The following is a 27,133-nucleotide window of genomic DNA, read 5'->3' as shown; positions in this document are numbered from 1 at the left end:
GGAACATTTGGAACTTCCTAGAGACATGAAGGAATCAGGAGACAGGAAGATGTGGGAAAGTTTGGAACTTCTGAGAGACTTGTTGATTGGCTTTGACCAAAATGCTGATAGTGTTATGGACAATAAAGTTGAGACTCAGGTGGTCTCATATGGAGATGAGGAACTTGTTGGGAACTAGAGCAAAGGTGACACTTGTTATGCTTTAGCAAAGAGACTGATGGTATTTTGCCCCTGCCCTTGAGATCTGTGGAACTTTGAACTTGAGAGAGATGATTTAGGGTATTTAGCAGAAGCAATTTCTAAGCAGCAAAGCATCCAAAAGGAAGCAAATCATAAAAGTTTGGAAAATTTGCAGCAGCCTGATGATGCACTGGAAAATAAAAACCAATTTTCTGGGGAGAAATTCAAACCAGCAGCAGAAATTTGCAAAAGTAATGAGGAGCAGAATGTTAATCACCAAGACAATGGGGAAAGTGTTTGTAGGACCTGCCAGAGGCCTTCATGGCAGCCCCTCCCATCGCAGGCTTGGAGGTCTAAAAGGGAAAAATGGTTTGCTGGACTGGGTCCTGGGTCCCACTGCTGTGTACACCCTTGGGACTTGGTGCCCTGCATCCCAGCTGCTCCAGCCATAGCTAAAAAAGGGAAATGTACAGTTCAGGCTGTGGCTTCAGAGGGTGCAAGTCCCAAGCCTTGGCAGCTTCCATGTGGTGTTGGTCCTGCAGGCACTCAGAAGACAAGAATTGAGGTTTGGAAACCGCCACCTAGATTTCAGAGGATGTATGGAAACATCTGGATGTCCAAGCAGAGGTGGGCTTCATGGGTGGAGCCCTCTCGGAGAACATCTGCTAGGGCAGTGCAGTAGGGAAATGTGAGGTTGGAGCCCCCACACAGAATCCCCACTGGAGCACCGCCTAGTAGAGCTGTGAGAAGAGAGCCACAGTCCTCCAGACCCGAGAATGGTAAATCCACTGACAGCTTGCACCGTGCACCTGGAAAAGTAGCAGACACCCAATGCCAGCCTGTGAAAGCAGCTAGGATGGGGAGCTGTACCCTGCAAAACCACAGGGACAGAGCTGCCCACAGCCGTGGGATGTGATCTGGATGTGAGACATGGAGTAAAGGAGATCATTTTGGAACTTTAAGATTTAATGACTGCCCTATTGGATTTCAGACTTCCATGGGGCCTGTGGCCTCTATGTTTTGGTTAATTTCTCCCTTTTGAAATGGGTGCATTTATGCAATGCCTATACTCACATTGTATCTAGGAAGTAACTAACTTGCTTTTGATTTTACAGGCTCATTGGTAGAAGGGACTTGCCTTGTCTCAGATGAGACTTTGGATTGGACTTTTGAGTTAATGCTGGAATGAGTTAAGATGTTGGGGGACTATTGTAACGGCATGATTGTGTTTTAAATTGTGAGGACATGAGATTTGGTAGGGGCCGGGGTAGAATGATATGGTTTGGCTGTCTTCCCACCCAAATCTCATCTTGAATTGTAGTTCCCATAATCCCCATGTGTTGTGGGAGGGTCCTGGGGTGAGGTAATTGAATCATGGGGGTGGGTTACTCTCTTGCTGTTCTCATGATAGTGACTGAGTTCTCATAAGATCTGAAGATTTTGTAAAGGGCTTTTCCCCATTTTGCTCAGCACTTCTCCTTGCTGCCACCATGTGAAGAGGGACATGTTTGTTTCCCCTTCTGCCATGATTGTACGTTTCCTGAGGCCTCCCCAGCCACGTTGAACTATGAATTAACTAATCCTCTTTCCTTTAAAAATTACCCAGTCTCAGGATGTCTTTATTGGCCGCATGAGAATGGACTAATACAATTACTAAGAGTTGGGTGCCTACCTGGAGTTAGAAATTTTGATTTTGAGATAATTCCTGTTGTCTTACCAGAAATAATCAGCAAGCTAGGCAAATGGACAGAGATAATGAAAAAAAAATAATGTCTTAATATAGCGCTTGGCAGGTACTTTTTGAAATGCTTAACATACCTTATGTCATTTATTTTGTACTACAAACCTATGAGTTGTGTGATGTTATTATCTCTATGTTAGGTTTCAGAAATCAGAGGCACAGAAATGTCATATGCCTAAGATCATGTGTCTACTTAAGGATCAAGCCAGGGTTTGGATCCAAGCTCTTTGGAATGTTGTGTCCACATTGTTAGCCACAGATTGTCTTGTGTGAATGGCTGAATTTTTATAAAATAGATATGACAGAAAAATAACAGGACAAGGATTTTGGAAGTGGCAGTGAGAGTGGTTTAAGAGATATAATGTTCAATTAAATATTTTTAGAAACGTAAGTGAGAAAAAATGTAGAAAGAATAAGAATGTTTAGTCTGTGCTTCTATGGGGGTACCTAGATTCACAAAAATTTTAATATACAGAAATAATTTTCCTATTAGACTGAAATTATTATCAATGGGTTTATCTTAATCTAAACCATATGGTACCCAAAAATAAAATCCAAGTGGTGAAATCATCTGATTGATACAAAATATGGCACCCAGTCTTTCTTGTTGTTCTACATTTATGCCACTTATTCTGTTCCCAATTTTGTGTTCATTGAGATAATCTTATAAGCTTTATTTTTATTTCTAGAATCCAAAATGCTGTCATACAGTAAGGTCAATTTTTTTGTACCTATGATTTTTAAAATATTATTTAAGCTAAGATTGCAAAAAGCACAATTTAGCTATATTTAAACAACAACAACAATACAATTCAGAACTACTAAACAACAAGCAAACATATGCACACAGGGTATGCATACAGGCTTTATTAAAGGTAACCTTAGAGGAAATATGAGACAGTTTTAGTAGAGAACCATTAGAAGAACATGGTCTGTTAAAAAAAACTTCTAAACAAACAAACCATAAAACAAAAACCAACATACAGAAAAACCTCTTATGCTTCCTTCACATCAAAATACATTGTATTTGATTGAGTTGTGTCCTCCCAAAATTATATTGTTGTCCTAATCACTTAGCACTTTATTGTAATAATATTACCTTATTTGGAAATAGGATCAGTTCAGATGTAATTTGTTAAATTAAAATGAGGATATACTGGAGTAGGTGGGCCCTTAATCCAATATAACTGGTGTCCTTAACAAAAGGGAAAATTTAGACACAGACAAATATTGAGAAAGACCTTCATGTGAAGATGAAGGTAGAGATCAGGGTGATGCCTCTACAACTACGGGATGCCAAAGATTGTCAGAAAAACACAGGAAGCTAGAGGAGAGACATGGAACACATTCTCTCTTACAGCCCTCAGAAGGAACCAACCCTGCCAAGACCTTGATCATGGACTTCTAGACTCCAGAATTGTCAAACACTAACTGTCTGTTGTTTAAGCCACCCAGTTTGTGGTGCTTTGATATGGTTGCCCTAGCATACCAATATATACATATATTACACATCTATGAGAATGCAGTGCATTTTTTTATTGATCACAGAAAAATAGACACAAGTGCTCTCTTATTTCTAGTCAAAAGTAGAAGTATCTTTATTGGCGTTCTCCAGTCAAAGACCACCAGAAATTCACCTGTCATTAGACAAAGTTGAGTTTATTGGCTCCGTACCATGAAGAATTTGGGAGCACTTTGTTGAGAGGGTTTCAACAGAGGCTTGAGATTCAAGCTTGGGTTTAGTGACTCTGGAGATGGTTCCAGGAAGTTTGGCCTCTACTCTACACTGAGAGTTACAAAGAGGAGTGTTATGAAAATTGTTATCTAAAAGGTGATAACATTACCTATTACGAATAAAGCTAAAGGTTTAATTTGTGAAAAACTATGGAAGAGATAGGAAAGATGAATGTTAGCCATTTTGTGATATAGACAGCTTTATTGTTTTTGTCTGTGCTCAGATATGAGTGTGGAGTGATATTATTTTTATTTTGTTCCTTCATGAGCACAGACCTTATCTGATTTTGGTGTTCCATAAAATTGTTTATGCACAAAAGAAAACCACCAGGGTCCAATTATGCAGCCAGTCCAGCTTAGCTGATACTGGCGGGGCTGCTTTATTGACTCTCACTTTAATTGCTCACAAAATATTTTACTAACATTAAGAAGTGATACAAATCAATTCATTTGCTATTTAATCAGGTCAAGAAAGAACACACATGAACATGGGTATTACTGTTTTATTTATTAATACTTGAAGGTATGCTTTTTAAAACAATAATAAAAATTATTTAAAAGAGTAAGTCATAAATTTAAAATAAAAATAACTGACTTCATATGTTTGCATTCAACCTGGAAAGGGAATTTGCTTTCTCAGAGTAAAATAAATAAATAAATAATATATTCCAATTTATGACAATATTTGTAAAATGTATCTATAAGATTTGCCATTAGCATATTATTTCTAAAGGTTATGTGGAAAGTGGGGTTATTTCCATTGCTTTCTGTCTCACTAATCATCGCTAGATTTGAGATGAAATTTGTCCAACTTAAATAGAGTCTAGGAAGCTGGGAGGGAATGGGCTAGGGAGAGGGAAAAAATGATGTCTCCCCATAAAATTCATCACTCAGACTTCCTTGGTTTACATGAAATTTCTAGATGATAGATAGCAGCAACCATCTCTGGTCTTTTACAATGCACAAAATATCTACCACTTAATGTTCCTTAAAGATATACAATGTCCATTACCACTTAATGTCCCTTAAAGATATACAGTGTTAGCTAGATCTTCTGTTTAGTAAAAAGGACTGTCTTTTCTTAGAACTTTAGTATATAAATAATGAGTTTTATGAAAATATAAAGAGAATTAGGACTCATCTTTAATATGTTGAGGTATGCTCCATAAAGAACTGTATTCCTGCTATATGTCCTTTGATATTACTGCAGAAACAGAATTTATACTGTCCAGTCTAATCCTTTCATGTTTTTATTGCTGATTATTGAAGTTGGATGACTTGATTCTACTTTACTTAACTTTATAGTGGATTTCACTAAAGCCTTCTGTCATTTACATATCCTACATGATGCCTCTTGTACAGAAAGATTATCTCCACCCCATTATTTACTCACTTTTTAACTACTATGTTTCTCTAAATATATGAATCTGTAATCACTTTAAACATTTTAAACAGCAGATTTTAAGTTTATCTAAATCATGAGAAACTAAAATTCAAGCTACTAGACTCATATGAAGACATGCTTAGCATTTTCACATTTTTGTAAATATCTATATCCACTTACAGCTCTTAAAACCACAATGTTTTTTAAGAAGTTTAACATAGGAACATATGAAGTTTATCGTAATGAACTTGATATCAAAAGTCATCCATACATTTGAAAGTAATGTACTAGTTTGATGCAAATTTCAATTAGAGGAAATATATATATATACTTTTTTTTTTTTAGTAGAAATGGGGTTTCACCATGTTATCCAAGTGGGTCTCGAGCTCCTAACCTCAGGTGACTTGTCCACCTAGGCCTCCCAAAGTGCTGGGATTACAGGTGTGAGCCATGGCACCTGTTTTTTTTTTTTTTTTTCTTTTTCTTTTCTTTTATTGATGCGGAGTCTCACTCTGTTGCCAGCCTGGATTGCAGTGGCACAATCTCAGCTCACTGTGACATTCACCTTCTGGGTTCAAGAAATTCTCCTGCCTCAGCCTCCTGAGTAGCTGGGACTACATGGGTGCACCACCATGCCCAGCTAATTTTTTTTTTTTTTTTTTTTAGTAGAGATGAGGTTTCACCATGTTGGCCGGGATGGTCTCGATCTCTTGACCTCATGATCCATCCACCTCGGCCTCCCAAAGTGCTGGGATTACAGACGTGAGCCACCGCACCTGGCGGTACAATTTCAGTGGGAACCTCAGCATTTTTTATTTTCTGAATTGATGACATCTTTGTAAAAAACTAATAAAAAACAGGTTTTTAATTTTTCCTACCAAATATGTCTGCAGATAAAATGTGCCTGAGCTTCTTAGCATTAATTTAAGAGAATATAGTTTTCAGCAAAATAAAACTTCAAGGAAATAAGCATTATATATATTTTTAAATACAACTAAGAAATACAATACAATGTGATTCTCTGTAAGGAGACCAACCATACTTTATTGCATTTTTAGGAAAGCTTTCAACAGTTCCTCAATGTGCACCTCAATGTGATCAAGTTCTACAGATCACAAAGCCTTGTAGCATCTTGTCCCAGCCTATGGAGATGTTATTTCAAATTAGTGAACTTCATTTAACACATCCCAATTTTCATCACAAATTAGCGTGGTAACTAACACATTACATATTAACACAAGCATCTTTGAAATTGGGATGAGTTTTTCACAATAGTGATGTCTTAAATACTTTATCAGAATTTAACTGGCAGTTTTTGCTCTCTTTATTAGTTTCCTATAATGGCTGTAACTAATTTTCACAAACTTAAAACTGCACAAGTTTATTGTTTTATATATTTGGAGGCCAAAGTCTAAAATGAGGTAGGTATTGCAGAGTTGTGTTGCTTCTGAAGACTTCTATTTTCTTGCCTTTACTAGATTCTAGAGGCTGCCTGTATTTCTGGGCTCATGACCCCTTCCTTGCATCAATCCAAACTCCAGCTTTCATCTTCATGTCTCCTTCCTCCTTTAAACTTCTTGCCTCTCTCTTATAAAGGCCCTTGGAAGACCCTTATGATTACAGTTAGGGCCTACCCAGATAAAATAGGATAAGCTTACCACTACAAAATCCTCAACTTAATCACATCTGCAAATCCTTATTGGCCACATAAGATAGCACTCGCAAGTTTCCAGAATTAGGAGCTGGATATCTTCAACAGGGAGGTAGTGAAGGGAGCGGGAGGGCATCATTTTTTCTACCATGCTACCCTTAATGGCACATAAACTCCCTTAAAATCGGTGGCATATTATAATTCCTTAAATGTGGTAATGCATCTCCTTCTTCCCTGTATTTTGTGTTCCATTCATATTGATTTGTTTTCAATCTCCTGAACTTTCTCACCTTCTGGCCCTCATCCTTCTAGAAAACTCTCCCCATCCCCTTCTGTATCCCACATGCCTAATCTCGATAATGTGTGATGATTCCTTAGGGCTCACTCCAAATATCACCTGTTCAGTAGGCTTTCCAATAGCGCTGAAGATGTCTTAGTGGCCCTTATATTTGACTGTATTACTTTTCTGTGCTGAATAACAACTTATCACAAGCTTATAGATTTAATACAAGTCACGTTTTTTATTTTACAATTTCTGCAAGTCAAAAATCTGTGAATGGTTTAACTGAGATCTCTACTCATGGTCTCACAAGACTGAAATCAAAACATTGGCCAGGACTGTGAGCTAATCTAAGGTGCACGTTTCTCTTCCAAGCTCACTGGCTGTTGGTAAAATTTAGTTCCTTGTGATTTTAGAACCCTGGTCTTTCTTCCTTACTGGCTGTCTAGAGTGTTCTCGGCTGCTGCAAACCAGATGCCATTCCCTATCTCATAGAGCTTTATAAAACACAGCTTTCATTTGCTTCTTTGAGGCAAGTAGGATAATGCCTCTGACTTCGTTTAAAGACTTACCTGATTTAGTCAGGCCCACTCAAGATAATGTCTCTTTTGATGGACTCCCTTATGATTCTTGGACTTAATTATATCCACAACCTTTTCTTCCATATAAAGTAAACAATTATGGAGTGACATTCAATCATATTCACATATCTTACCCACATTGACTTATTTATTTAAGAGAGAGAGTCTCACTGTTTCCCAGGCTGAAGTGCAGTGGCTCAATCACAGCTTGCTGCAGACTTGACCTCCCAAGCTCAAGTAATCCTTCCATCTTAGCCTCCCAAGTAGTAGCTGGGACTATAGGTGTGCCTATCACCAACTCTTCACCACCTCTAGGGGTCTCACTATGTTGCCGAGACTAGTCTCAAACTTCTGGCCTCAAACAATCCTCCCACCTTGGCCTACCAAAGTGCTGGGAATAGAGTTGTGAGCCACTGCACCCAGCCTCACCCATATTTAAAGTGAGGGAATTATGTAGGGTATGTACATTAGTGGTGGGGATCTTGGAAACCATATTGGAATTCTACTTACATAATGACTCTTTAGCAAGGAAATTGATCATGTTTACCACTTATTGCACTGATTTACTTGCCTATTTGAACCCATCATTGTTCTTTTAAACACCTGCCCCCTACCTCCCGGGTCTAGCACAGTGCTTGCCACAGGGCAAGGGCTCATTACATATTAGTATAATGGATTAATATACAAATCAACATGATTTTGGGGTACAGTGAATTCGTGTGTGTTCTGCACAAGAAAATATGAGTATTTTCTCATATATTGTTGTTGTTGTTGTTGTTCAGCTACATAATTGTTCAGCTACATAATTATACATTACATTGTTGTTCAGCTACATAATTATAATGTACAAAATTATTTACAAAGCAACAGCTAAATTAACTTCCCACTAGCAAAACAAAACACCTAGTGTCACAATTAAATATTTAGTAGTAGGTAATTAGAAAGAAAGGGTATGCATGGGAACTTTTCATTAAAGACAATTCATTCTTTCTGCATGAGTAGAAGATGTTTGTTCAATGCAATTTCTGTTATTTCACAAAAACTGTGATTATGATAAAATAGTATCCAGAAATGTATTACTTACAATACATTTCAATCTCATAATAGTTTCAGAAAAAGATCTTGTTTCTATTTGAATTCTCCATACAACTAAGCATTGCTCTTGCAAAAAGTAGCCACTTAATAGATTTTTTTTTATTGAAGGAAATTTTTATTTTTATGTTCTTGGGAAGTAGTTTTTTTTTTCACTTTTTTTTTTTTTGCTGTACTTGGAAATTGAAGTCCTGAGCATCTCCATTTTGGTACAGTTTTATTACTCTTATTTTATGGACAGTAATGATATCAATTTGCTGCCTTTACTCTACAGATTGTTGATATCCTCAGCAGCTTCTAGTTAGGCCCACTTACTATTTTTCTTGTGGTCAGAATTGGGAGAATCACAGGGACACTTGGGTTTTGTAATTTCTCAAACAACTATGGTATTTCTCAACTTTGAAACTTTTATCCCTTATCCTAAGTCTTTGTGTTATACCTTTATCCCTGTAGTTGTGAAATTACTGAGAAAACCCAAGCAGTTCAAGGACTTAATGATGACTGTATATTTTCTGCTTTAAAGTATTCAGCCAGGCCTTTTTAGAACCTATGTTTGTACCTATATACTGTACATTTTAGTGAATAAGTGGCATTATTTTAAAATACTTTCCAAATAGCTAACATCTAAATATTTTTGCTATACCTTGAAAACTGACACTCAAATAATTCTGCTTGTTGAAAAGGTTTGTGCTGCTTATAGTGTGTTTTTTGTCTGATATGGTTTCTCTTGAATCAAACAATCCTATTTCTTAAATGCTTATGTACACTTCACACAATGGCAACCACTTTATATAATTACATTTTCTGAGTAAAATATAAAAAAAAATTCAGGACTGAAGTATTTCTATTAAGATTAGATGCTTATTACAATGTTCTTTTTCCATCATTTACTTGTTTTGAGAATAGCAACAAATCCATCAAACAGAGCTTACAGTGATAGCAACCTCCAGGGTACCAGAAAGAAAACATAGAGAGCATCAAATTGATCAAATTGTTAATAATCTACTTTCTTTTCTTTTTTTTTTTTGTTATTGCAAGATTTAATAGAGTGAAAACAGAGCTCCCATACAGGGAGGGGACCCAAAGGGGGTTGCCATTGCCAGCTCGAATGCCTGGGTCTATATCCTGATCATTGTCCCTCCCGCTGTTCTCTCAGGCAAGAGATGATTGGCTATTTCTTTACCTCCTGTTGTTGCCTAATTAGCATTTTAGTGAGCTCTCCTTACTATCTGATTGGTCATATGTGAATTAAGTTGCAAGCCCCATGTTTAAAGGTGGAAGCGGTCACCTTCCCAGCTACTCTTAGCAATTCTTAGTCGGCCTAGGAAATCCAGCTAGTTCTGTTTCTCAGTCACCCCTCTCAACAGGAAAACCCAAGAGCTGTTGGGGAGGTTGTCCAATGACCGCTCTAACTGCTTCCTGCTGAATTGAGGCCTAGTAGGGGTTGTGCAGTTGAGATTTCCTTGGGAGGGGTGTCTTCAATGTCTTTAACATCGGAGCATGGGCTAGCAGGTCGGTCCAGGGGTCCGCGGTAGACCTTAGTCATGGACTGCATCTGGGGCTCCATTTGAAGAATGATTTGTAGTTCTACAGCTTCGATTCTGGAAGAGACAAACTTAACAAGGAGGTTAAAAATACAGGGATTGAAATGTATGGCCTGCAGTGCAGGGGATTATTTCTTTGGCACACTTCACAGACCCTGACTATCTGCTTGATAGTTTTGAAAAGGCCTGGTCCAGTAAATAATAATTTGGCCATCTGATGGGTGCTATCAATGCCTAACTGAAAGGTTTGGTGAAGGGTTTTAAGTAATTTTCATTGGTTAGCTGCAGGCAACAGTATTTCTCCTTCTTTGGTGGCTAGCCATCCTGAGGGGAGGAAACTATGTCCTCGTGAGGTTCCCCATTCTACTTCTCCTGCTGAGTATTGGGGCTTGGTTTCCTGGAGGGGATTACCCCATACTAGGGGTCCTTCTATAAGCATTTTTAAAGGAGGGTCCTGCCTTGTGGCTCTTTTGGCTTCAATATCCACTTGGAAGTTCCCTTCTATTTTCCTTTCCTTTCCTTTCTGATGACCCTAGCAGTGTAAGACAGCTACCTCTTTAGGTTTCTGTACAGCAAATAATAATCTCCTAATATCTTCCTGATGTTTGATAGGTGTTCCCTCAGAAGTTAGGAATTCCCTTTCTCTCCATATTGCTACATGGGCATGGAGGACTAGCTAAGCATACTTAGATTCTGTGTATATATTTACCCTGTTTCCTTCTCCTAATTCTAGTGCTTCAGTGAGAGCTATTAGTTCTGCCAGCTGAGCACTAGTTCCTGGAGTGAGGGGATTACTTTCAAGTATTCCATTATCACTGACCACTGCATACCTTGCTTTTTGAAGTTCTTTTTCTACAAAGGAACTTCCATCAGTAAATAAGTTGAGGTTGGGATCAGTCAAGAGAACCTCTAAAAGGTCCCCTCGAGTGGCGTAGGTTTGAACAATTACTTGTTGACAGTTATGTTCTATCTTTTCTTCATTGTCTGGAAGAAATGTGGCTGGGTTAAGAGTTGCACAAGTGTGCAGTTGCAGCACTGGCCCTTCAAGTAATAGAGCCTGATATTTAAGTAAATGGTTGTCTGACAGCCACAAGTCTCCTTTAGCAGTGAGTATGCCATTCACATCATGGATGTCCATACAGTAAGATCTCTTCCCTGTATTATTTTAACTACTTCAGATACTAAGCCTGCTACTGCTGCCACTACCTGTAAACCATGAGGCCAACCCTTTGCCACTACATCAGTTTCCTTACTCAGGTATGCCACAGGTTGCAGGCTCATCCCTCGGACCTGTGTAAGGACTCCTAGAGCTATTCCTGTTTTTTCTGTGACATATAAAGAAAAGTCTTGCCCCGTTGACAAGCTTAACACTGGGGCTTGGGTCAGGGCCTTCTTTAGGGCCTGGAAAGCTGCTTCTGATTCAGGTGTCCATCTTACTAAATGGGTATTGGATTTCTGAGTTTCCTTAATTAGTGTATATAATGGTCTGGCTATTTTGCCATACCTGGGAATCCATATTCGGCAGAAATCTGTTATGCCAAGGAACCCTCTTAGTTGCTTTAGGGTTTTTGGGATGAGGATAAGCCAGTATAGGCTGGATACATTCCTCATTGAGGGCCCTGGTGCCTTTGGATGATCTTAGCCCTAAGTATTTAACTTGCTGTAAGCAGAACTTAGCCTTTGGTTTGGAAACCTTGTAGCCACAGGTAGCGAGGAAATTTAAGAGCTCTTGGGTGGCTTGATGGCACAAGGTTTCTGAAAGGGCAGCTAAAAGCAAATCATCCACATACCAAAGGACAAGAGTGTCCAGGTATGGAAATTGACTCCAGTCTTGGGCTAATGCCTGGCCAAATAGTTGGGGGCTATCTCTGAACCCTTGGGATAAAACAGTCCAGGTGGCTTGAGACGTTGGGTTTGAAGGCTCTTCAAAGGCAAACAAGAATTGAGAGTCAGGATGTATAGGGATGCAGAAAAAGGCATCCTTAAGGTCCAGGACTGTAAACCACTCTGCTTCCTCTGGTATTTGGGAAAGCAGAGTATAAGGGCTAGGTACAGCTGGGTATAGAGGGACAACGGCATCATTGATAACCCTGAGATGTTGCACTAATCTCTATTATTCGTGGGTTTCTGTACTCCTAAAATTGGAATATTGCAGGGGCTATTGCATGGTTTTACTAGGCCTTGGGCTTTTAGGTCCTTAACAGTTTTTTGGAGTTCTTGTTGGGCCTCAGGTCTAAGGAGGTACTGCCTTTGGTAGGGAAAAGAGGCAGAATCTGTTAGTTTAACTTGAACAGGACAGGCATTCTTTGCTCATCTATATTGTCCTTCTGTTGCCTAGACTTTAGTATTAATTCCTTCCTCAAGCAGGGGACAACCAACGGGTGTTCCTTCTCCTATGTTCAGGTGTATAATGGCCCCTGTTTTGCTGGAATGTCTCTCCCTAACAAGGGAGTGGGGCTTTCAGGCATAATTAGAAAAGCATGTGAAGAGTAAAGCTCCCCAGTCACAGCTTAGTGACTGGGAGAAGTATCTAGTGACTGGCTGTACTAGGACCCCCTTGGATAGTGACAGATCTGGAGGACAGTTGTCCAAGACAGGAGAGTAAGACTGAGAAGGCCGCACCAGTGTCCAGGAGACAGTTAACCTCCTGACCCTCAATGGTCAAGCATACCCGGGGCTCTGTGAGGGTGATGGCATGGGCTGGCCCTTGCCCCAGGCACCCTCAGTCCTGCTGCTGGATCATCTGATTAGTGGCTTCTGACTCAGAGGACCTTCGTCCCTTGGGGCAGTGGGCCTTCCAGTGATTCCCTTGACGTAAGGGGCATGGACAAGGGGGCAGCTTACTTCTACTTGGACAATCTTTTTTAAAGTGTCCTTGTAGACCGCACTGGAAGCAAGGCCTATTAGGCATTCGATTTTCCCAGCTTTTCCCTTTTCCAGAGCCTCCAAAGTCTGCTTGCCTGAGGGCCATGACTAAAGTGGTAGCCTTTTTTTTAATCCCATTTGTCCCGTTCCTGCTCCTCCTGATCTCTTTTATAAAAAACCAAGGTTGCCAAGTTCAATAGGGTTTCTAAGTTTTGCTCCAGGCCTAAGGCAGACTTTTGAAGTTTTTTTTCTAATGTCTGTAGCTGACTGAGTGATAAACTTATCCTTTAAGATTAGTTGGCCTTCAATAGAGTCAGGTGACAGAGAGATATGCTTCCTCAATGCCTCCCTTAGTCTCTCCAGAAAGGCAGTAGGATTTTCTTCCTTTCCCTGTGTTATAGTGGATATCATTGAATAATTCATAGTCCTCCTAGTTTTCCTTAGTCCTTCTAGCACGCAAGTTAGCAAATGTCTGCAGCACCAATCTCCATGTTCTGTTTCTGTGTCCCAGTGAGGGCCTATACTGGGAACTGCCTGCTGGCCCGTGGGGAATCATTCTTTTTCATCTGTTGTCATCCTATCATTGACCTGACTGAGATACCAGAGATCGCCAAACTCTCGGGCTGCAGTTATGGTGGCACTTCTCTCATTTGGGGTTAGTGTCTGATTTAGCAGTAACATTATATCTCTCCATGTCAGATCAAAGGATTGCCCTAACTTTTATAAAACATCAATATAGCCATCAGGGTTATCTGAGAATTTACCTAGGTCTATTTTAATTTGCTTTAAGTCTGAGAGAGAAAAAAAGTACATGCACTCTAGCTGGGCCAAATTCTCCTCCCCCCACCGCTTGGAGGCGGCATAATTGGGGAACATTGGCACTTTTTGGTTAATTGTTTACCCCTTTATCTATCTCCTTTTGGACCATTTGGGTTGAAGGGGGGGTCCTTATTCATTGGGGAAAGACTCAGGGGGACACTGGGGTAGGGAGGTAGACTGAGGGTTTCCTGTAGGGCATAAATCACACTTTTTACATAATTGCGAGTTGTCTCTTAATGAAAAGAAAGTTTGTACATATGGCACTTCACTCCATTTGCCTTTTTCCTACAAAAGAGGTCTAGCTGTAAGATGGTGTTATAATTTATACTTTCCTCAGGAGGCCAGGTTTCTCCCCCCTTCAAGAGGGTATCATGGCCAGGCAGTACTGCAGAAGAATATAAGTCATTTCTTTCTTAGCGTCTGAGGGTCAAATTGGTCTTAATTCTCCAGAATACAGCTTAGGGACATTTTTGCCTTGGGGGAAACATTTCCCATCCGAAAAAAGGACACAGGGATGCCAGCACCCCTAGTTCTTTTCCGATGAGCATTACTCCTAGAGCGTCCTCTATGGTCCTAATGCTTATTCCTTTCCAGGGTGCGTAACCACCCATGGACCTCTGCTTATCAGATTAGTTATGCTCACTGATGTAGCAGTCCTGCATCAGTTTTCCCGCTTCTCTTGACCACAAAGAAAGGGATCCAGGATGCTGGATTTTAGTGGTCCTTTAGCAGCTTGCCTAACATTGCCTTTGCACTCAGGGTGAGTCCTAGAGCTGGGCTGGGTTTCTGAGTATTTCACAACAACCCAGCTGCCCCATCAAGATGCATTCACATAAACAACAGTTCTTACGCAAATTTGTTTCAGAGAGGGTGTAGCGAAACTTTTGAGTCTGGATTGAGATAGTCTTTTGATTCTGTAAGTACTTTAAGGCTTGGCTGAGTGCAAACAGTTTGCACATTTCAGGAGACCAATTATTAGGCAATTTTTCTAACTCTGCTTCCACAAAAGTCTCCTTATCAATTACTGAATACCCATTGTGGTTTTTTTCTCAATCACCTGGGAGGAACCATCTATCATCCTGTCCTGAAGGGAGTTCCTCCTAGCTCTGGTCGGACCTTTGTATGGTAATTAAGATTTAAATCCCCTGTTAGGAAATATGCTGGGTTAAAGGAATTATCAGTGGTTGGAATTACATTACCTTTTTCTAACATAATAGCCCCATACTTTAAGATTTTTGATTAGAAAGCTACCTTTTTGCTTTTTTTTTTTTTTTTTTTTGACTTAGAATAACTCTGAACGGGTGAGTTGTGCTCACAACGAGGTTTCCTCTAAAAGTTACTTTTCTACTTTTAGTAAAGCAGTTGTCCCTACCAACTGAATGCATTTGGCCCATCTGGGGGTTACTGGGTTAAGGATTTGCTAAGCCCTTATTTACACTGACAACAAAGTGGCAATTATCAATTACAAGTTTTAAATTTACCCTGGCTTTTAAAGGAATAGGACACACTTTTTTTTTAACTATTAATATCTTCTTTTTTGTTTTTCTCTTTGACTCCCTTTTTGTCTCTCTCTCCGTCTCTCTCTCTTAGCCATTACAAACTTGGGGCCCTGGCAAAGGTGGTGGGGAAAGGGTCCCACGTAGCTGCCCATGTAGACAGCTGTATACCTAAATCAGGAGGGATAACAGGGATAAGACTCCCTGGGTTATAGCCTAGGTGCCTAAGGACACAGCATAGAGCCTCCTTAGATCCCTTTGGAGATACAACTTGCTAGAAGAAATGAAAGTCTGAACCATTAGTACCTAGGAGGCAGGGATCAGAGGAAGTAGATTCAGAGGTAAGGAGAATTTTGGGGCTACACTTTCAAGAAAGTCACGGTCGGGACCCAGGAGGTATGGGTCAGAAGGAAAGGTAGGGGCACACGCATGGGCGACTGCTGAGTAGAGACTTCTGGCTGTGCCATGATCTCAACTGGCTACTGCCGGGAGTTTGGGACAACAGCTTTCTACCTCTAGTCGGCCCTCAGCTTCCCCAAGAAAATTGAAAGTGGAAGTTGGCTCCAGGCAGACCAACTTCCCCGATAGAAGAGTTGGGGGTTGTTAGAAAGCCCTTCCCCAGATAGCCTCACACCTGAGTCTTAAGTCCAGCGGCCACTCTAAGCGTTTTTAACTGGCTGACAGGTGCCCGGTATTTTCCTCCAGTTCTAAGGAAGGATAGGACAAAATAGCAAGCGAAAGTGGTCCAATATTACCACTTTGGAGGTCCCTTCGTGGTTGCCAAAATGTTACCGGGTGGTCCTTGCTCACGGAGGTCCCAAGATGGTGGCGAGCCACTTCCAGGATGGTGGCAAGCCTCGTGTTCTCTGACCTGGGGCTCTTGGCCTCACGGATTCCAAGGAATGGAATCTTGGACCATGCAGTAAGTGTTATAGCTCTATTAGAAGCCATGGGTCATGGAAGAGAACCGTGGAACCCAGTGACTAGTGTTCAGCTCGATTAGGATGAACGCAGGCACTTAGCCGTGCAGGAACAATGGCAAGACTTTAGCCTGATCGGGAGTGGCAATGGGCGCCTCGCTGGATCAGAAGCACAGCAGACACCTTGCCAGATCTGGAGGGATGGAAGTCAGCAGCGGGTCTGCAACAGTGGCAAACAGCAGTGGTGGATGGCGAGTGAAAGCTCAGCTCAAGCCCATAACAAACACAGACCAGAAGAGTGCAGCTGCAAGATTGAATAGAGTGAAAACAGAGCTCCCATACAAAGGGAGGGGACCCAAAGGGGGTTGCCCAATAATCTACTTTCTTAATTGCAATGTCTTCAGAGAACATTGTTGAACAAGAAGTGGGAAGTATGAAGAAACAAAATATAATTTTTAAAATGCTGTCACTTATCATTGCTACCTGCTGGTACTTAGAGGAAGCATAGAAATCATAAATGAAATTTCTTTCTTAAATTGTAATGTAGAGGGAAAGAGAGAGAGAGAGAGTCACAACGATAATATGGAAGAGAATAGAGAATAAATTGAATGCATTTATGCCAAAATATGCCAGGTGAATGACAGCAGTTACAAGAATTGGTTCATTCAATAAGCACTGGCACTTTGATTCTTTCTTTTCCAAATTATCACTGTGAATTTGGGCCTTGAAAATCTAGTGATCCTTGTGAGAATGGAGCTGTGCGTAGAGAGAAAATGGATTTGGAAATGTTTCCCCTTGAGTTCCAGTGCCAGTGTGCCAGCTTTTCAGGTCCACGCTGTGAGATCAATGTCAATGAGTGCAGTTCCAGCCCTTGCCTGCATGGATATTGCTATGACAGTGAGTTCCTTCAGCAGCTGCAATTATTGTAGAGCAGACCAATGTAGAATCTAACATAGTAATCGGAGAGTTTAGGATATAACCATGATTATTTACTGACTTTAGCCTGGCTTGAACACCAAAGTCAATGTCTGTTATCTTCACCAAGTACCCGCAATTTCTGACAAATTCATTTATATTTTTGTGAGTCACAAGTGCAGCGAATGAGGAAATCTAATGAATGTGACTTTTCCTTTCTAGTGTTAGAATTAACCTTTGAAATTTTATTTGAAATCGTAGAATTTTTAAAAATATTCACCCTTAGGCATGAGAAAGCATTGTTTACAGTATTCAAAATAACATTAGTTTAGCCTATTTTATACATATATCACCCCACACACTCACACTTCTTCCTACTGAAATTTATATTCCTAAAAAAATAAATTTATAGAGGAAAAAGACAGGAAGAGAAGAAGGAAAGAGGGAAAAGTAAGATGGAAACATGGATTTTTCTGCGGAAGAACATGCCTAAAATGGGTAATTTTGTTGAGACACGGAAAACGAAATGACATTATACACAGAATGTGGCTGAGGCATAAAAAGGAGAAACAGAAATAAACAAAGGTCTAGAAGGGTGTTGCAAAAAACTATCTTCTTTGGTTTTACCTCCTTTAAAATATATTTCTACATGATCCCTTAGTATATGAATAAATAGTTAAAATTACATATAAAACCTCATTTCGATAGAAAGTGATGTTATTTTCTTTTTATTTAGAAATAGTAGAATTTAACTCAAATTTAAATTTGTTTCTTAAAACAAGTGCTGTGCAAATAAAAGCCAATATCAAGGCAATTGAATTTTGTAAATTGCGTGAAGCCGCCCAGATATAAAATAACAGGTAGTGGTGGGGCCCTAGCAAATTGAAATATCTATATAGATACTAATATCACGTTAATTTTCTAACATTGTGCCAGCTAAGCAAAACAGTTCTGTGGACTATATGCCATATTTTTGCTGCTCTTGATATAAATCACCAAGTTATTATTTTTGTTCCAGACTTTGGCACTTCAAAGATTGTATTTTAAAATTTCTGAAATCCTCAAATTACCTTGAAATAAGTCAGTATTGTAACATTTCTGAGCTCAAACCCACAGGTATCTGGTGAGGAATGATACTTAAAAAAGATTCACGTCTTTTTAAAATATCGCATGGCTGAGAGAGAAGTTAGAGATTTTTTGTTTTTGAAATATGTAGGCAGCCCTACTATAATGATTATATATAGACAATTTAAATTTAAATTGTTCACATTGATTAACAATGTATTATAATATATTTGATTTTAGAAGTTCTTCGTAAATATTTTAATGTATAATTTTTTCTAAGATATGAAAATGCAATTTATAATATGTTACTTATAATGCAATACTACCTATTAAAATTTTGAAACCATAATATATTATGGGAAATGTAAAATTCGAATACCTAATATATTAATGTATTTCATAATATAATCATTCATAATATATTTTGGACCCCATCTAAGGATATTTAGCTACCAGGGAACCAAAATATTTATTAAAATTTATATCACACATGTGGAATGTTATCAGCACGAAACAAGGACACTAAATTCTTCATATTTTCTCTGAAGTAAAATAGTTTGGGAAGCTAAACTTTCTGAATTCTAGTTAATAGTGACACAGACAGAAGACAGGGAAATACTGGGTAGAAGAAGGTAGTTCCCTGGCAAAGGCCGCATCCTCAAGCCTGGATACCCGTGGCCATAAATGAGAAAAGGAATTCCTGTTTTTCCACCGAAAAAGTTGCCTTTTGGCTTGCCATGCTCCCTATCCTGTACCCATATAAATGCTGAACCCCAGACTCCAGAGTGAACCAGAAGATGAGGAGGTAAGACAAGCAGACCAACGGACTATTTGGCAGAGAAAGAGAAGAGGAGGAACATCTGAATACCAAGAAGAGTTCAGGAGTGGTCAGAGAGGAGTTTGGCCACTGTACGGCCCAACTCCAGGGGAAAATTATCTTCCCACTTCATTCCCCACTTTCACTTCCCCATCCATCCTGCTGAGAGCCACCTCCACCACTCAAGACCTCTCATTCATCCTTCAAGCCCATGTGTGACCCGAATCTTCCCGGACGCTAGGCAAGAGCTAGGGATACAGAAAGCTGTCACACTGGCCCTCTGCTCTTGTGAAAAGGCAGAGGGTCCATTGAGCTGGTTAACCCTTAAAGCCATCTGCGGACAGCAAGGCTAAGAGAGCATTGTAACACTGGGGTTGCAGACACCCACCCCTAGACACTACCACAGGTCCAGAGCCCAAAGCACTCACCCTGGCCTCTGCACCTGTCTATCTGCGTGGTCCCCCTCCCGCAACAGGTTTCAGCAGCTGCAGCAACTGAACAGGCCAGCCACACCCCTGTCGCATGTCCTGCCAGAGGGATCAGGGAACTCTACCATGTCAATAGTATTTATTACAGGACTATATATGAGAAATCACTATGTGTGTGTGTGTGTGTGTGTGTGTGTGTGTGTGTGTGAGTCTGTAAATCTCGAACACCATTATACAGTTGTTCACCATTTTGTTGTTACAGGTTTGTTTGTTTGTTTGTTTCTTTTTTAATGGAGTCTCACTCTGTCTCCCAGTGTGGAGTGCAGTGGCATGATCTAGGCTCACTGTAACCTCTGTCTCCCAGGTTCCAGCAGTTGTCCTGCCTCAGCCTCCCGAGTAGCTGGGACTACAGGCATGTGCAACCAAGCCCGGCTAATTTTTTTTTGTATTTTTAATAGAGATGGGGTTTCAGAATGTTGGTCAGGCTGGTCTTGAACTCCTGACCTCCAATGGTCCGCCCTCCTCGGCCTCCCGAATTGCTGGGATTACAGGTGTGAGCCACATGCCTGGCCTGCTGTTACAGTTTTAAAATACTTCGATATATTCCACCAAAAAGTTTTGTCACATTTCAAACTTTCATTCAGTATAACCAGTATATATGATGTCTGGTACATACTTAAGTATAAAATGAATAATACATCCAGATTCATAGAAGGCCTATTTTAAGAAAATTTGGCCTCAAAATAGTAGTATGAAATATTTATAAATACAGACTAATACCAATGCAGTTGAAACGGGAAAGGTCCTTTGTCCCCCTTTCAGGATGTGTGACGGGGAGTAGCTCGCTTCTTCAGTGCCCCATTCCTCTAGCGGAGCATATAGACAGGCAGGATGTGGAGCTCTGACTCCATGGTTGTGTGTAGGGTTGAACGTTTACAGCTCCTGAAGCCCCAGTGCGCGTGTGTTACAGGGTGCTCGTTTAGTTTTGTTCTTTTAGTTTTGCCATCTATAGGCCTCTTGTGTTAACCAGCTCAATTAGACCCTCTACTTTGTCACAAGGACAGAGGGCTTTCTGTATCCTGGGTTCTTGCCTTGGTGTGCCAGAAGAATCAGATCACACCTGGGCTTGGAGAATGACTGCAAGGTTTTATTGGTTGGAAGCAGCCCTCAGACAATGCAAGCCCGAAGGGAGGTGGTTTTCCCTTGGAGTCAGGCTGCTTGGCAGCCTGGGCTCTCCTCTGACTGCCCTGGCAAAACTCCCATGTCCTTCTGGGGCTCCAGCATGCCGGTGCTTGTTGGTGCAGTCCTCTTGACGCTCTTGACGTGCAGTCCTCTTGACGTGCAGTCCTCTTGACGTGCAGTCCTCTTGATGTCCAGCCACCTGTGTGTTCCTCCGCTGATGCGCGCCTCTCAATGTCCAGGTGCCACTGTGTCTTTTTCCCCTGATGTGTCCCTCACTACATCAAGCCACACGTGTGTCTGCCTGCTAGGGTCTCCAGGGTTTTTATAGGCACACGATGGGGGCAGGGCGGGCCAGGGTGGTCTTGGTAAATGCAACATTCTGTCATAAAGGCCGGAGTGCCATCCTCACCTAGGTCCATGGGGGTGGAGCCCTAGCCAGGGACCACGCACTTCTCTACCCAGCACTTCCCTTCCCTCTTCTGTATCATTTAAAGGGACCACACTCTTCCCATCCCAGCGCTTCCATATCACAGTGACTAGATCTTCTGTTAAAAACAACAATCAAGAGCAAGACTATGTTTGTAACATGTCTTTCCTATGAAATGGTTGTTGGTTATCACATAGCCTCGTGGTTAACAAATTACATGTGAGAAAAACCCTCTACTTTTTGTTACTTTGTTTTAAATATTTAAATTTTTTCTGTCTTCTTTGCAGTATCCGATTTCCCTTTGGTGTCCAATTTAGTTCTCTAGGTTCTCTTCTGGCACTTAGTCCATTTATTAGATTTTTATTCCAGAATAAAGTATTAGAAACACATTCCTTGTCTGTATTAATCTATGTTAGAAACACATTTATTGACAATAAAACCATGCTTTATTTTTTTAACAATCTGTTTCCAGACACTTTGTTTATTCAGTTACCTTTTGTTGTCCTTTGCCTTTAATGTAATTTATAATTTGTCTTCATAGAACATGTAACATCAATGCTGAAAGTTAATTTGACTCCAGTTGTTTGTTACTTGTCAGTATGCATCAGTATCCAAACTTAAATGATAACCATAAGCATAATTTTAAATATTGTTATGATTGATGACACTCCACAATGTCTTAATTATATATTGTATAATATGTGGTTTTCATTTGTTAAAATAAAAAATACCATGTGTAACATAGAAAGAAGCACAGACTGACATTTTATCACATTAATTCATTTACAATTACATCTGTTTATTTATTAATAATTTGTAGTCAATGAGAGGTTAAAAACTAGGTACTAGATAAAAAAAGAAAGTAAAACAGAAATAAAATTCTGTCTAAGGAGCTGCTTATTCTTGTGTATTTCACTTGTCTCTTGTTGATGTCTATGACTGCCCTGTTCTCCTTAGAGGCCCTAGTTACACATGTTGTACAAAACATGGCTGCAGAAATCCAGAAGCTAGATACATTTATTACAGTGCATTAAAAATGCTGTTGCCAGTGAAGACCTAAGCATTTAATGAGAGTAATAGCAAGTACATGCACAGAGGCGTAATGGCAGTATAGATTTCATGGTAAATCTCAGGGATAATGAAGAACTCAGGGACTGACTGCAAGTAGTTATAAATTGGTGCCTGCTCCAACTGCAATTCATACTGTCACTACTTCCTTGAGATGCTTCAGACACCATTCTTTTTCATCATTAATGGTAAAATGAAGAACAAATTGTGATCATTATTTTAAAAAGATTTTGATGAAATGTGAAAGCTCTTTTTAACTGAGGCTTAAGTAGCTCATTATCAACTTTGAGATCACAATGCACTTTAATATATTCTGTCATACATAGAACTTTACCAACTGAACAGTTAAGGTCTTGTTTATTAAACCTAAAACAACTTGGGAAAATTAAATGGTACAAGAGTAACCTATTTGTCATATATATTGTGTACTGCCAAAAACAAGAGAGAGCAAGTAAAATTGGATATTTTCATTGTTGCTTTGCAAACTATTACCAAATGTCCATAGTAATTGTTCTTATTTCAACCAACTGAAGTTTTTAAATTAAATAGAACTGAATAAGATGGTTATTTAGAAAATATTGTAGAGGATTATGTAATAGATTAAATATAATAATTCACACTTTATTTGGTTAAAAGTGAACTACATAAATGATTATAGAATTTTAGACTAATTATAATTACCTGTACTAAGGTTAAAGGAATGTTAAGGGTTTTCTCTTTTCTGTTGTTTCCAGTGGTTGATGGCTTTTCCTGCTTAGGCAATCCAGGCTATGTTGGGATAAGATGTGAACAGGACATTGATGACTGCATCCTGAATGCCTGTGAGCACAATTCTACCTGCAAAGATCTGCATCTCGTTAGTATCCACTGGTCTTTTATACACCTAAATGTGGACTAATATAATTTAACGCCTAAGTACAAATAGAGTGAGCTTTTGCCTGTGTGTTAGGTTAGTATATATATTACATATGCTTACTTCTCAAGGTTAGAAAACAGAAACTCAAGCAACTTTTTTTTTTTTAACTTAAAGGTGGTAAAACATGTTCTATTCTCCACTCTATACAAGTTGGTTTAAATATTATATAAAAAATGGTTCACTTATTGGATTCACAACTTGTGGCAATATTGAATTTGTGTAAAATTTCAGAAATTATTCTGAAAGGCACTGTGTGAGTCTTACAGACACCTATTTTTATCTAACTCATGGTATTACATTCACACATATATTTCATTATCATTATCTTACATTTCAATCTGACCTCCATCTCATATTACATATTTCCAGTTTCCTTCACTCATCTGTTGGTGTTGTCCCTTCAGTACATATTCATTTGTCATCGCCTTTGTCACAAGCATGTTCCATTCTGCCTTAAACGATCTGTGACACAGTTGGCAATTGATCTGGGATCCCTTCCGGCTCCTCATTTCTCAGAGAGCCTGACATAAAAATACCTACTCAAGGTGGACTCACTCACTGACTGGCTTCAGAAAATAAACAACATACGGTACAAGTCAATGCTACAATACTAATCCAGGCTTATAGTTTATTACTTAACAACAGAGCTGATATTTGCAAGAGGACTATACTTGTTGAAGTTAGAAAACAAAACTTTAAAAGCAAACCTTTGAAAAGTCAAAATATGGTTTCAGCCACCACATATTTTGACTGTCAGTGCACTGACATTGTTTTTACAATAAAAGGAACATTTGTGGCAAACTGTTTTTTCCCACAAGGACTGCAGATACCTAAAGTAATAACTGTAACTCGCAATTACATATCCATGACCAGAAACAGAGTTACTCCAGAGGTTGTCTAGCCACTTTTCAAGTATTTGTGGTTGTCTAGATGTTTTGTCTTGGTCCACGTCACATGCTTTATCTAAGGCAGTCATGTTAATCACATCCCACTCTTGGGGATTCCTTTAGAAATGGACATGTGACACTATGGTGGTCTCTGAGGCAAGGGAGGCATTCTTTCTGAGGAAAGATTTCCTCACCTATTCTTAGAATGTGAAGAAGAGTATGCATGACCTCTCCTATACCTTCTAACGTCTAGATTTATGTAGTTGCTGTTACTATTTCGAGGCCCTAAAGCAAGATGGGGGGTGTAGTCCATTAGACTATCACTATTAACTACTTAAATAATAATATAATAAATTATTCGTCTATTATTAGTGAGTGCCCTGAAAACAGCAGAGATTAGAGATAAAAGAAATCTGGTCTGTGGTCAACTGTTGAATTCTTGACTGAACCTCTCAGGTTGCCTGCCCAACCTCTGGACCTAATATATTTCATCCTTATGGCCTCTTGCTTAATATTGCTTAAGTCAGAGTTCCTTTTACTTGCAGGTAAATCATCTAATGTACACATCCATAATGTAATTAAGCTTTATTTTAGATTGTGATTTTGGCAGTAACTTCAGCAATAATCTGAGTTTATTACAGAAGAAAGAACCCCATACCTGTAATCATAAGATTCCACTTTTAGACCTGACACTGCCACAGATATTCTGTGGGACATTAAGCCAGTCATTTCACAAGTCAAGGAGTACAACTTTACATCTTGCCTTATACCAAATAACAGAACTTCCAAGGATATTCTTGTCTCATTTATCTATTTTATGAATTGCCACTAAGAAGCTATTCCAACTAAACTTTAGTATCAGTTTAAAATCTTGACTCCTGTTTCCAGAAATTGTGATAATAAGAATATGGGGGGTAGAGGGGAAAGCAGAAAGAAGCAAGGTTGAAGAAGAGATAAAGTTCTCATCTTATTAACTGGTTTAAATATATTTTAACATAAGGAGACTATTGAAATTATCTAATTCCTAACTGTAAGTCATATATCAACTTCAAGAACAGAAATGTCATCATACTGGTGATATCCTTCCAAGAAATGGTGTTATGGAGACCACAGATTGCTTAAAATATTAAAGCTCAAAGCATTTCATAGCTTTCAGATATTGTGTCTGGGGCCTAAAGACTACCCTCAGGTTTGATAATGTATAAGAAGAACTCAGAAAAACTGTTTTACTTTTTGCTAGGGTTTATTACAATAAAGGTTACAGATTAAAATTAACAAAGGGAAAGACACATAAGATAAAGTCTAAGAGAAAGCAGGTACAGTCTTCCAGGTGTATCCTCCCATTGGAGTTGCATGAAAAGTACTTAAAATACTTTCTCAGAAACAATGTAGGGCAACATATATAAAGTGTAACCAACCAAGGAAGCTCACATAAGCCTTGTTGTCTATGGTTTTCATTGTAGGTCAGTCACGATGACATGAAGCCCCTGCGTAACTGACCTTAGCTAATCAGTCTCCAGCTCCTGCAGGGGCCAAGCTGATGCAGCATGGCTCAAAGCCCCAGGCATGCAAAAAAAGGGTTGCGAGCATAAATCACATCTAATTAGCATAAACTATTTGGCACAGCTCGAGGTCTCAGGTATCAAAGACATTATTATCTGTCAGGATATTCCAAATTCAGAGGTTATCTCCCAGGAGCCAGTAAAGGGCCGGTCCTTTCGATGGAATATATGTAGGCTTGAGACCTGAATTTTGAGTTAACGCTTTCTTGCTCAAATGTCTTGTTAAATATTGCCTTTTTGTGTATGAATAAATAGTATATTATTGGAAAGCAATGCATTATATAATAATAAAACAAAAATAGAACAAAGATATTAAGTCATATAAAAAGAGCCCAAACTCGTATTTTTAAAATAAAGCCTAGAATAGACATAATACACAATTTTTTGAGTTTTATATTTACTTGCTTTTACTAACTCATTGGTAAAAGAAAAAACATAAAGTTTGAAGGATTTTGAAGTGGAAGAGAAAATTAGAAAGGCACAGAGTTGGATTTTTCTGCAGAATATTTAATAATCTTAACAGAAAGATGATTTATTTAATCTATAAAACATTCGCATTTGCCTAAAGAGTCACCCACCTGCTTGTTGTATGAGCTGGACTGTCCAGATGAATCCAGGCAATCCCACTGACATGTGGCTTGCATCTTCTTTGAACCTGGTATGTGTATAGCTTTAAATTAACATTTTTATATTTACAGCATTTTCTTTTGATTATATTGCAGCATCATGATGTTGAATTTAGATGAAAAGCAGAAAATAAGAAGACTCAAATCCACAGTAGGAAGTGATTTGTAACAATGAGCCAGTTTTCTTCTTTTCCTTTCTTTATGGTTCAGTAAATCTAAGAAAACAATAGGAGGAAAAAAATAATTTTTTGAAAGTCTAGCATATAATAAAATACAAATGTTAAGAATGTGTATAGTAAGACCTATTCTCTAGTGTAACTTTGTTATGTATATTTGAGAATAACTATTTCTTGTGGTTATTTAAATATGTATGATTAAACTAATCTAGTATTTCCCCTCTCATTTTAGTTTCGTTTTCCTCTGTATCTTACATGAATAATGAATGCTTATTTTTGATAACAGCAGGGGAAACAAAAATAGTTCAGTAGAAGGAACAACTCTGCAATATATAAATATATTTATTTATATGTAAATAAATATATTTATACATATAAATATATATTAATAAATATATATACGTATAAATATATATATTTATATATATATAAATATCACACACATCACACACACAGACACACACACACACACGTATACTACAGGTTTAACTTTTCCCCCAAACATTCAGATGCAAAAAACAAACTGAATTTATATGTCTTCTAAAAAAAAAATAAAACTACCTTTACTTTCATCCACCATATGGTTGAAAATCCATGTCAATTATTTTTTTCATTATTTTTTTTTTTTATTATACTTCAGTTCTAGGGTACATGTGCACAACGTGCAGGTTAGTTACATATGTATACATGTGCCATGTTGGTGTGCTGCACCCATTAATTCGTCATTTAACATTAGGTATATCCCCTAATGCTATCCCTCCCCACGCCTTCCACCCC

At 39.0% G+C, this 27,133-nt stretch overlaps 1 protein-coding gene across 1 annotated transcript in view; it reads left to right on the top strand.

Moving 5' to 3' along the window:
• The window catches only part of LOC134739782 (protein eyes shut homolog), a 203,377-nt gene that overhangs the window by 36,799 nt on the left and 139,445 nt on the right, over positions 1–27,133 (top strand). The window contains exon 2 of the mRNA XM_063666926.1: positions 22,924–23,045. The gene's annotated coding sequence lies outside the window, so the exon portion shown is untranslated. The remainder of the gene's footprint in view (positions 1–22,923; positions 23,046–27,133) is intronic.

Source organism: Pongo pygmaeus, chromosome 5 (genome assembly GCF_028885625.2).
Source record: "Pongo pygmaeus isolate AG05252 chromosome 5, NHGRI_mPonPyg2-v2.0_pri, whole genome shotgun sequence".
NCBI classification, from domain to species: Eukaryota; Metazoa; Chordata; class Mammalia; order Primates; family Hominidae; genus Pongo; species Pongo pygmaeus.
This window is presented reverse-complemented; position numbering and strand designations above follow the sequence as displayed.